The sequence below is a fragment of the Eubalaena glacialis genome, chromosome 12, assembly GCF_028564815.1.
Source record: "Eubalaena glacialis isolate mEubGla1 chromosome 12, mEubGla1.1.hap2.+ XY, whole genome shotgun sequence".
Classification (NCBI taxonomy): Eukaryota; Metazoa; Chordata; class Mammalia; order Artiodactyla; family Balaenidae; genus Eubalaena; species Eubalaena glacialis.
In genome coordinates this window covers 19,169,275-19,178,655 of record NC_083727.1, presented here as the reverse complement: position 1 = coordinate 19,178,655, position 9,381 = coordinate 19,169,275, and the positions used below count along the sequence as shown (strand labels likewise).

Sequence of the window (9,381 nt, the reverse complement as noted above, 5' to 3'; positions counted from 1 at the left end):
AACCCGTGCCCCTGCAGCGGAAGCGCGGAGTCTTAACCACTGGACCGCCAGGGAAGTCCCGCTACCAAGTCTTTTGAGATCAGCTGGTCTCCTTGCTCTCCCCTGAAGGGCAGCCCCTTTTCAGTGTGTGTTCTCACGCAAACACCCTGTGATCTTACAGAATCTTGCAAACTATGGGAGAGACCCTCCCTCTAGGCATTACGCCCGAAATTCTAGCATGGGCCATCAGAAGGGTGGCTTGACATCTAGGGTAGCAGACCAAGGTGGAAGTTAACCTTGGCCAGAAAGAGGGGCAAGAGAAGAAACCTACCTCTGTCCTCATGCAAGGACAAAATTTTCTTCTTATTACTTAATCCTTACATCCCATTTACAGAAAAACATAATAATAAGATTCAGAAGGCTCCTGTGGTTTGCTTATGGTCTCATAACTAGTGGCAGACCCGGAATTCACAAATCAAAAATCTCTGACTTTTCTGAGTTCCAAATGACTTCAATTTTTAAGAAAAGGAACTGTTTGGGGAAGATTTGGGGCTTATCTGCCGAGGCACACAGATTGCAAAGAATTCAAATGTATTTTATGGGGATTACAAGGACAAGGTACCTGACAATATAAATATTATTTGTGAAATATGATCCTAACATGTAATTTCATGAAACGATCCTTGGTTTACCTATGCCCTGAAATGTTTTGCATTTATTTGCAGCTTGTTATTCTGCTAGAGATAAACACAGTCTAGTTTCTCTACTTAGTTCCACATGATTAAATGACTCCTCCACTTCACAGCCATTTTTTAATTAAAGGATATGCCTGCTCCCTTTTGGCTATGCTTCTCAACACTGAGAAAAGTCATCTAAGTGAATCAAAGCAAGATTATACTGCATAACCAAGAGCTTTGCCATAGCACATTTTTCTAAGGATACTGTGTTTGGCAATTTTGTAGCCAACAGACCTGTGCTGACTTTTCCAAAAGAGAGGATGCAGACAGCTTGTAAATTTATATGAAAAAGAAAACAGTTGGGAACACAGGGATTAGGTGGAATATCTTAAAGACATCCCTTCACCCTTCAAAATAACATCAGTGCCGTGAAACAGAGTATTGTGTGAACCATACCTGTCAAGAGGCTTAAACCTGAAAACTGATTTAGAATAAGATTTTGATCTATTCATTTGATTTCCCATTGTTTTCTTCAATACCTTTAGCTTTCTTTCTCTTGCAAGACATTCCAGGCGTTATTAATTCGTGTTTTTAAGGTCTCTAGATTGTTATTACACTGTGGGCCATTACACCTCAAATCCAAATAGGTCTTTGCAGACACCATTGTTATTCTCAACAAAACTTGTCTGTCTAGATTTTATATTGGCTGCAGATATCTGCAAAGATTAGCCTTAAGAATAAGCCCTTTTATTTAGATTTATACCTTTGTCTTGTGCACTTCTTTTATTTCATCTTCCCTAGGAGAACTTTTAAAGAGGAACAAGTACAATATATATGCTACTGAGCTCCGGTGAGTTCACCCGTCTGGAGACTGTAGATTTGACGTTTTGTTTTGATTTTGAATCTGGAAGCTAGAAAGAGGGGAGTCATGTGGATGGTGTGGGAAACAGCGTGGGGAAGTGGCTGTTATAGGGGCCAATGATGACCTCAGTTAGGATTAGTTCATTTATCTCAATGGAAAAACATTGAATATTTGGAGAAATAAGAACCTTGAATACAGAGTTCTTAATACTGTCTAACTGCGCAAATTATTCTTTCTGGGGATAAAAAAAATAATGACGCATTCTAAGGAGAGTTGATGATTGTGATGCAAAATCCTAAATAACCAAAATGCTCTACATTTTCATTGCTATGTCTCCAGAGGGTCCTAAGAGCAGGAGGGCTTCGGAAGGACCAAGCGGAAAAAGAGCTGTATATTTGAGGAAAATTGGGGATCCCAGCTGCCCTCACTTGGGAAGTAGATATTGTAATAAGATAACTATAAGCTATTTTGTGATTCAGGCTCAGCTACCCTGGTCCCTGCTTTCCACAGCTCCTTGCATCTAGACCCAGCCTCAGGCCTCCTGATTCCTGGGCCAGTCCTAGAAGAGGAAGGGCATGAGCAGGAACTCCCATGGTCCCTGTTCACTGGGATGAGAAATCGAGTCAGTCTCCAATGTTGAGCTCTGAGGTCCTGACACAGTTGTTGAAGTCCCATGTCTTCCTGAGTTTCTATGGCTGCCTCTCAATCAAAACAAAGATCTGGACTCCTGGGAAGAATGCAGTGTTCCTGTCTTCGCCTCTGGTCCAGGGTCTGGGTCCAAGCTATTGCCTTGAGGTCTACTCTGTACACTGCCCAGCTATCCTGCCTGATGATCTAGTGTCTCTGGCATTAATAAATATTTTGTATGGAGATACTTTGGGCCATGCAAATATCTCATTCTTCAGCCCAGTTTAGCATTTAGCCCACAATAGATTCAGCATTTATTGAATTAATTATTTCTATAATAGATACAAGTGGTGGTTTTTCAAGTTATATCACCTTTTTCTATATTTATTATTTGGTATTCCTTTGTAAAAAATAGTTTTTCTTATCCCTATTTATGTATATATTCATGTATATTCATTCAACAGTTTATTACCCATCAATATGGTTATTTATTTTGATGCTCAAATTTTCCCAAATTTGGACAGTGGGAGCTCCTTCAGGAATACATGAGACCAATCTAAGGAAGCTGGTGTTAGGTATTGTCATTTTTTTCTTTTACAAGTGAGTTTCTACCATTGATTATTTCGGGGCGAGGTTCAGGAGTCTGTACTTTTAACAAGAGTCCCAAGTGATTTTATTCAGGTCACACTTTTAGAAAAACTGATATATGTTTCCATGCCCTTGATTTCAAGTTTAAAGAGAGAATTTCATTCTCCAATGTCACTGTTAGAGTACTTTTTTGAGCGTTAGAAACACTAAATGAATTATGTGTTTTAAAAGGAGGTGAGATGCAATCTTAATTACCTATTCACCTTCCTGGGATGCAAATTAACACAGCATTATTTTTTTTTTACTCTATAATGTATGCCACTTAAATACTTTTTTGCATTCTCCCAAAGAGCACTTTATTGTCTATGCACTTCGCATCTGAATCTAAAATGAAACTTCCTGTCTCTAAGAAATATGAACATACTGATACTCTTGATTTATAAGAAGTAATAGGCAACCTTCTAGGACTGCAGGATTGTTAAAGCCTGACCACAAATCCATTGGGCTCTACAAGTATTGATACCTAGAAAACAATTATAAATAACCTACGCTCATATGCTACATACAGGACTAGAAAAATGGCAAACATGTTCTTGCTATCATGGCACATTTTTCTTTTCCAAGTACTCAGAGTCATATGAATAGATTATATTCTTTTCTGCACAGCTGGATTTCTTTATATCCTCTGTAACTGAATAATCCTATGAAGAAAGTAAAGAATTCTTTCCATTTTTCAGATAATTTGTTGAATTAAAAACTGACAGAGTTGTGAACGTTACATATAAATTCCAGATTCTTTTTGTCCATGAAGATGTACAGTGGTTGCATCTGAAGAGAAATAATAAGAAAACAAAATGACCTATTTTTTGTCTGTGATCTCTACAAGTATGAGCACATCAGCTGAGATGATGAATCTGAACTCCCTCCCGGGGAGGAGGGGTGGGGGGTGCCCTCACTTTGGATGGAGAGTAGGGTCTTCAGTCGCATGGTCCACCCTGGGCCTGATCAGCCAGGTACTCAGATGACTGCCATGCTACTTAAGTGGCTGACGTAGGTGAGGTCAAGGGTTTAGCCCACGACTTCAAAACCCAATTTCTGTCCTTCACACATAGCCAGACTCACTGAATCCATCACATTTCTTTCACATCTGATGCCAGCAGTTGTCTGCTCTACTTAACTTCTAGGCCTTTGTATCTTGTCATTATATTTAACATCCTCTAGTCTTTTCTTGAGCCTCCTCTTTCCTGCATTATGGCATTTGCACATTGAAGTTTATAACAGAACGCCCCCAGGGCTCTAAATAAATGGGCCATACTTTTAAAGTATGATGCGCATTTGGTAAGAGAAGTCTGAACCACACTTCTCCTACACTGACTTACAGAAATGAAAGAAAGGACATTGTCACAGATGAAATCTGTGAATCAATCTCTCTCTCTCCCTCCTACTTTGAAAGAAAAAAAGGGGGGTGGGGTGAGGGAGACCAATATAGTGAGAGGAAGAATTTTTCTTAAGTATATCCCAATAGAAAAAGTGGAAATGAACCATTTATACCCCAGTAACAGCTGCTCCAAAAGAGTTGGTATATCTATATCATTTCCCGAACAATAACAAAAATATTGACTACTTGCACAATATTGATAGGATTTTTAATGTCAAGCAACACCAGTGCAGAGTGAAATTCAGAGGTAAGCAGCTATTATTCAACAAAGATTACCCTCTGGATGGTCCATTCTCCCAAAGATTTCTCTGCATTAGTAGGTATGGTTTCAGAGTCCAATTATTCCTGAAATTCTCTGCCTGTGCAAATACATGTTTATCCTCCATCATAGGTTTATCAGTAAAGTGTTGTATATGTTGCTGAAACTCGGCCTCTGTTCACTGGTGCTAAATAGAAACATGGAGATAGAGTTTGGGGTGAAGTAGAAAAGAGAAGCTTTTATTGCTTTGCCAGGCAAAGGGGGCCACAGTGGGCTAATGCCCTCAAGACTGTGTGACCCACGCTGGAAGGGGGAAGTGAAGAGTCTTATAGTGCTCAAGGAGCAGTGCGTGATCAGCTTGTGGACATTCTTCTGATTGGTTGGTTGTGAGGTGATCGGGAGTCAGCATCACCAACCTTCTGGTTCCAACCGGTCTGGGGTCTACATGCTTGTGGGCAGCACACAGTTAACTTCTTCCACCTGGAGGGGGTTTCAGGATCTGCAAAACAGCTCAAAGGACATGGCTCAGAATATTATCTACAGTCCTTGAGGAAGAACTAAAAGTCCTTGACTTTGTTTAATGACTAAAGTATTATTACTTGGTCTTGCTTGACTGTTTTCCTCTCTTTCTGCATGTTCTCACTTCTCTGATTAAATTTATTCTTTGACTACCGCTTTTCTAGAGACAAAAGGCAGGTGGAGGACATGGGTGGAGGTCTATTCTGGGAAGGCCTCATAGGGTCCTGCTCGGTTACATGTACACATGATTACTGAGTGAGTGTGTTTAATCAATGCTCACAAAAGTAGCAGAATTTGGCTCCAAGTAGCAGTAATGTTCTCAAGAGAGGAATGTGCTCTTAAGACAGTTCATTAAGATCAATGCAGGCCAAGTACTCTTTCAGACTCGAGTCCACCTATTCAACCATGACAACCAGCTAAGCTGGTAGTCAATGAAGAAAAGAGAAAGAGTCTAGGCTACAAGAGTCTTAACTCTGCTAACTTGTTTTTCACAGCCTGGGCTATGCCACTGGCATTCCTCAGAGGAATTAGCAATGTAATTGCCACTTAATTACAGGGCTCTATCATAGATCAATTTTTACTTTAGAGAATTATGCTGGGAAATGTGCCTTTGGAGTCTTATTTCTCTCTACACATCTAGGAAGTTTCTCTCTGCTATCTTAAAATAAATATTTCATAGGAAAGATAGACTCAGGCTGTTTGACAATATCAGAAAAGCCAGAGCTGTCTAGATGCCCTTAAATTGATGTCTTTAGAAATGGAAACATTCACAGAACAATGGGGCTGGGAGAAATTTATAGGAAGCTGCTCACCATGAAAGAGAGGAGAGGAAAGTCTTAAAGCTCGAATTCTATGAACAAGGAAGGAAAGACAGGCATGTTTTCTTGGGGAAAGGGAGGAGAGGTGTCAGTTCCTTACCTCCTCCCACTTCAGATCCCAGATTGTACTATTGTCCAGAATGCATCTGAATCAACTCAGGGACAATGTCTCATAGTAGATTTGGACAAGATTTCCTTAATGAAAGGAAGTGTAGTTAAAGCCAGCCTCACCACATACTTGTTCTGTAACCTTGGGCAAATTTCACAACATTCCTCATCTGTAAAATGGGAATAATACTAGTATTCAGTTACAACATAAAAGTTTATTGTAAGAATTAAAGGAAAGAATGTGCATGAAGCTTAGAGTCTCACTCAGGCTCTTACTTTTTTGGCTGATATTGTTTAGTAGAAATAAACATAAATTAACTTGTCTTAATGACCTGTTTTGGCTTAGTATTATAACTATCAATTATATTACTGAACTATAATTGTCATTCTTTTGCTCCTTTTCAACAGTAATTTCTGCTAGCAGTTCAACTTTTTTTAAATTAGTCCTCTTTCCGCTGATTTGTTTAGGAAATCAGAATTGTGAGTTGATAAATTTGATTTTAACTTGACAATTCACCTTATAGAGCAAAGCCAGGCTTCTGGTACATGTGTGGAAGGACAACTGAGGAAATTAACATTTGTTGAATGCCCTCAACAACCACTACGTGACTACATGGTAGATGGTAAAATTTTCATTCATAGAGAAAAAAACCTAGACTCAGGGAGGTAAGATAACATTTTTAATATATTGATGATTGTCTAAACTTTTCAAAGATATAAAAATGTCACAGATCACCTCATAAAAATAGTCATAAGTATTGAATTTGTTGACTGAGAAAATAATTGAGAATAAATGCGTAGCATATAAGTTACAATTGGAACAAAATTAAAATGAAAGTGGGTTGTTTATTTTTATTCAGCTCATAAATTATCATATGTAGATTAGTCCACATCTTGGCTTCTTGCAGCAACTCTACAGACTTCTAGGATTTCTTAACCAACAGTTTAAAGAACCACACACTGTATAATCCTTTTTCATTGATTATGTAATATGTTCCACAGCAGTTTTAAACATTTTTAGGTATTTGATTTTTTCACTGCCTTACTTACATTAGTTTACTAAAAATATAGTATTTATAGAAATCGGATTTAATAAATATAAACTTCAAGGGACACTTTCCCTGCCATTAAAATAAGCACTTGCTTACTCATCTAGAATATGTGTGTTTCAGGGAAAATTGTTTGTGAAGCCCCACATTAACAAGAACTTACTTTCGTAAGCAATGAGTGACAATTTTAGAACCAACAATACTCAGAAAGTTGTTTTTAAACAAAAGTCCTTTATATTCTAGTCATGGTAATATTAGGAAATAAGTATCAATAGTTCTCACCAACGCTGATTGAGAAATCACCAGCGCTCTATTGATGAGCTCTCTTTGAAGAAGAACTGGAAATCTCATCCCCTCTGACTCTAATTTAGAAACCCCCTTTTAATACAACACTTGAGGGCAGACTGCCTCTGTCTTTATTACCTAAAATGACTGACGGTGATGACTTTCAGACACCACTTCCTTTTTTTTGTTTGTTTGTTTGTAGCAAGTGGGCAAAAACACAATTATGGTAAAAAAAAAAATAGAGAGACTGTAAAACTTCTTTTATTTTGTTCTTTCCATTTTTATAATTTATGTATATAAGAAATAGAATATAGTAAGACTTACTGTACTGTGCTTTCCTAAAAGCAGTTTACAAAATCCGTATGTTCAGAGAACAGGCAGTATTATTTCATGGAAAAGGGCCATGTCCTTATTCTGATACATAAAGTTGAGTAGGCTACCAAAATATTGTATAATTACTCAACTAAAAATGAATTACTTCCTTTTTGTGATGAGTTTGCCACCAGAACACATGTGTCATGAAAAAAATACTAAGTATGAGCCAAAATGGGATAAGACTCATATCAGTATTGCTATCACTGGCCATTTGATCTACAAATGTGGTGGAATCAACAAAACAACCATCAGAAAATTTTAGAATGAGCCTGCTAGGATGGGAAAAGCCTTCTTTGAGTATACTTGGGTCTTGGGAAAACTTAACGCTGAATGGGAATATGGTATCACCATTGATCTCTCCTTGTGGAAATTTGAGATCAACGAGTATTATATGACTATCATGATGCCTTAGTACACAGAGATTTTATCAAAAACATGGTCACAGGCACATCTCAGGCTGACAGTGTTGCTGCTGATATTTCTAAATTTGAAGAAGGTATCAATAAGAACGTGTGGACCCATTATCATGCCCTACTGGCTTACATGCTAGGTTTGAATCAACTAATTTTTGATGTTAACACAATAGATTCTACCCAGTTACTCTACAGCTAGAAGAGATATGAGGAAGTCAGCATCTACATTAAGAAAAGTGGTTATAACCTTAACACAGTAGCATTTGTGTCAATTTCTGGTTGGAATGGTGGCAATGTGCTGGAGCTAAGTGCTAAAGTAGCTTGGTTCAAGAGATGGTAATTTACCATAAGGATGGCAATGCCAGTGGAACCACACTGCTTAAAGCTCTGTATTGCATCCTGCAAACAACTCATGCAACTGCCAAGCCCTTTTGTCTGTCCCTCCAGGTTGCCTACAAAATTGGTGTTATTGGTACAATCCCTGCAAGCTGAGTTGAGACTAGACTGGGCATGGTGACCACCTTTGCCCACGTCAACATTACAACTGAAGTAAGGTTTGCTGAAATGCATTTTGAAACTTTGAGTGTAGCTCTGCCTGGGAACAACATGGTCTTCAATGTCATGAACATGTCTATCAAAGATATTTATTGTGACAACATGGCTAGTGACAGCAAAAATGACTTACTATGGAAGCAGCTGGCTTCATTGCTCAGGTAATTATCCTGAACCATCCAGGCCAAATCATTGCTGGCTGTATACTGGAGCTGGATTGTCACACTGCTTATATTGCTTGTAAGTTTGCCAGGCAGAAGGAGATTGATTGCTTTTCTGGTAAGAAGCTGGAAGATGGCCCAACTTTTTGAAATCTATTGATGCTGCCATCACTGAGGGTGTTTGTAACAAAATTATGTGTGTTGAGAGTCTCTCTGACTATCCTCCTCTGGGTCATTTTGCTGCTCATGATATGAGGCAGACAGTTGCTGTGGACGTAATAATGACAGTGGGCAAGAAGTCTTCTGGAGCTGGCTAGGTCAACAAATCTGCTCAGAAAAATCAGATGACTAAATGAATAGAACACTGAGCTGTCTTAATTGGCTGTAAAAGAATAGCTCAGAACTGTTTGTCTCATTTGGCCACTTAAGTTTAATAGTAAAAGGCTGGTTAATGATATAAATACATTGTAAAACCTTCAGAAAGAAAGGAACATTTTGTCGACCATTTTTTGATGTGGTAGTTTTAAGTTGTTAGATTTTTAAATCAGTACTTTTAATGGAAATATCTTAACCAAAATCTGTCAGAGAATGTTGAAACCCATTAAAACAAAGTTGAATAATAAACCGGTGTCTTCTTTTGGCCAACACCAAAACTTTCCATAAAATTGCTT

At 38.3% G+C, this 9,381-nt stretch overlaps 1 pseudogene; it reads left to right on the top strand.

Moving 5' to 3' along the window:
• The first annotated feature begins 7,699 nt into the window (after nucleotides 1-7,699).
• LOC133102188 (elongation factor 1-alpha 1-like) lies at nucleotides 7,700-9,066 on the top strand (annotated as a pseudogene).
• The last annotated feature ends 315 nt before the right edge of the window (nucleotides 9,067-9,381 follow it).